The sequence below is a fragment of the Pongo pygmaeus genome, chromosome 4, assembly GCF_028885625.2.
Source record: "Pongo pygmaeus isolate AG05252 chromosome 4, NHGRI_mPonPyg2-v2.0_pri, whole genome shotgun sequence".
NCBI classification, from domain to species: Eukaryota; Metazoa; Chordata; class Mammalia; order Primates; family Hominidae; genus Pongo; species Pongo pygmaeus.
In genome coordinates, this window is record NC_072377.2 from 149,602,964 (window position 1) to 149,606,317 (window position 3,354).

The following is a 3,354-nucleotide window of genomic DNA, read 5'->3' on the forward strand; positions in this document are numbered from 1 at the left end:
AATCTACTAATTAGTATTATTCACTTTCCAAAGGCACATTTTGAATTTCAGAATTTAAGGGACTTGAATGGTTATTGAACCAAAGATTGTATATTGGGGAGACTGAATTTTGCCTACAGCCATGTTTTATTTGTTCTATGTGGTTATTTGTTTTTCGTATGTACTTTGTTTTTACAGATTCAGCTTAGTTGGCAATGTTTTTTAATTGGGAGACTCCATGGAGAAATCTAAATTAAACTATTCTCTTATTGATGGATATTTAGGTTTTTTTTTCAACTTTTTGCTAATATAAATAAACAGTGCTTGAACATGTCTTCCATTAAAGACTGGGGAGTGTCTCTAGGGTAAATTTGGGAATGTGAAACTGTTAGATCATAGGGAAGAGACATTTAACATTTTAATGGATGTGACCAAATTACCCCCCAAAGTGCCTGAATCAATCTGCAGTATCACCTGCCACATGACAATGCTTATTTCCTTACGACTTCTTTAATATTTTATAGGGTTTTCTCCAATTTAAGCATTTACAGATGGATTTTGTTATTTTGTTTTGCATTTTCCTGATGACTTGTTAGGTGCACCTCTTTTATGTTTATTGGTGGCTTGTGTTTCCTTTTCTATGAATTCCTTACATTTATTCTTTGACAACCTTCTACAGAAAAGTAGAAGAGTCCAATTATTATTACTGTTTTTAGATGGGGGTCTCACTCTGTCACCCAGGCTGGAGTGCCGTGGCATGATCACAGCTCACTGCAGCCTTGGTCTCCTGGGCTCAGGTAATTCTCCCACCTCGGCCTCCAGACTAGCTGAGATTACAGGCACATGCCACCATGCCTGGCTCATTTATTTATTTATTTATTTACTGTAGAGATGGGCTCTTGCTTTGTTGCCCGGGCTAATCTCAAACTCCTGGCCTCAAGTGATCCTCCTGCCCTAGCCTCCCAAAGTGCTGGGATTACAGTTGTGAGCCACTGCAGCCAGCCCCCAAATTTTTAAATGTTCTCCTCCTCTGAAATATTCCTCTTTTCGCTATCCCAGTCCTCCCCACTATGAGCCCTATTAATGATTCACAGTATTGTTTTTAATCAGTTTCCTTTCTAGATCCACAAGGTGGAATTTATTTAATTATTAACACACACTTATCAAAGGACTCCATGAGTGTCAGGTGATGCCTTGGCAACACAAAAATGCCAAGGAAGAAGTTATGAATTTGGAGGTGGGAGGGTCCTGCAACAGAAAGGGAGGTGGGGGAGGATATACAGAAAACAACTTTTCTCAACCTCTCAAGTTTTAGGAGAATAACTCTGATGCATAGAAATTATTTATTCAATGAGTGAATATGATATCGCTAAGGATGATGGATTATTACAAATGTAATCAGCTCACATTCTTGTATGTCTGTAATCACATTTTCCCTTTATGTCAATGAGCTGATTCCAGGGGCCAGCTTGCTGCCATTATGTTAATCCTCTAGGATTATGTGAATTGCATGCAGCACTTCAAAATGCTTTCCTAAGTTTTTATCTTGGTCACCCTTAATACCTTGGCTGAAAAGATAACGAGTATTTTTTGCTTATGTTTAGTTTGTTTGTTTGTTCTCTTGCTCTATCCCGAAGCCAAGCCAGTAATTTTACTTTGCCCATTTTGCACTTTTCTTTTCAAAGAGAAGAGAGAAAAAATAGAATATTGAGTTGTCAGCAAACAGTCTATCTTAAATAATTGAATAACAAGCACTATTATCCCAGAATACCTCCAAAAGAGATGTGCAGCAGATAAGGAGGAAAGCAAAAAGCTCTGAATTTTATAGGGTAAACTGGATGACAGTCTGAAACTACATTAATGAAAATGTGCAAAACAATATATCTACATTCATGTTTTGCATATGTTTATTTAACACAGATACCTGGTGCAAAATAGATCATCATTTCTGAGATGGCTCAACCATCTGCATTAAACTAATAGGCCTGAAGAATGCATGTGAGCATGGCCTGGATTTGTCTGTTTCCAAGCCCCCATTCCAGACTTTAATCTTGTTCGTTATTTATGCAACAGAAATCTAAATCAACTTACAAAATGGAGGGAAAGAAACAACCTACCTTTGAGTCAATAGCTGTAATTTAAGTGAGAATTTTGTTTACAGTGGGTTATTAAAATGCTTTGTTTGGCTCTATCTTAAGTAACTTTCTGCCACTTCTCCTGGGAAAGCACACCAGTTTAAAGACTTGCCTATTAAAACCTTGCTGATATTCAGCCTAACTCAACAATTTCTGTTTTTCTTTAATTGCTCCTTCTCCCTCTTGAGCTCCTGTGAGATCCACAGAGCAAGCACCACTCCTGATTGCCCTGCTTGCTTTAAGTTTCCAGCTTTCAGTCTGTATATCTTCATTTGAAGAGTCGTCCAGTTGTCTCTTGAAATAGACTACTTTCCTGTTTTCATGAGATGCCCTGAAACATATGATACTCTCTGGTCTAATCTCCTTAGAATCACAGGATGGTATAGCAGGAAAGCCCATAAAGACCTCCACAATTTCGCTGCTCTGTTTGTAAATACAACCCAGATATATTAAATGACTTATCTTGCCATGCAAGTAGCTGGTGAGAGAAGAAGGGCCAGAGCTCAAACCTGGAATTGTAGGACAGAAACAAAAACTGCTCACAAGGTTCAGGGAAGTAATATAAATAAGTGAAGTAGTCCAGGTGTATGATGATAGCTAGAAAGTACCTGGAATGGAGGGAATGTGTGTGCTCATCTGGAGAGGCATGCGCTGCAATAAAAGGGTCAGCTGTTAGTCAAAATCACCATCGCCCGCTACTCCGAGTCTTCAAGAAAAATCAGTATTTTGAATGTTTGGGTGAAACATCCTGGTTTTAAAAATATTTTCAACTTATTAAAATTATTGTAAAATTCTATGCAGAGATACCAAAACATGGCTGAATCTAGCCTGCAGGACAGTCATTTATACTTAATACTAGAGAATCTCATAATATTTCTCCTAAAATTGCAAACTGACATTAAGAGTTGTAAGTGTCCTGAATAGTCACGGAATCCATCTACCACAGTTCATAAATGTTAGAAGCTAAAGAAAATGGAAAGAAACTGATAGCTTGAATTATTGGATCTTTCACACCCATGTTATGCCCTCATCGCGGTGAAGAAGACAGACTTCTTTTCCCCTTGAATTTAGGATTGATTTTGTAGTTTGCTTTTGCCAATTATTGGGCAGACAGACATGACAGCAGGAATTGAAGGGAGCTTGCATGGTTGAGCTTGTTCTTTTGCATTCCTGCCTTTGGCTTTGGGTAGGATGCCTCTGAGGACTAAGCCCTGATTTTTAAATCTTGTCCAAATTCCTA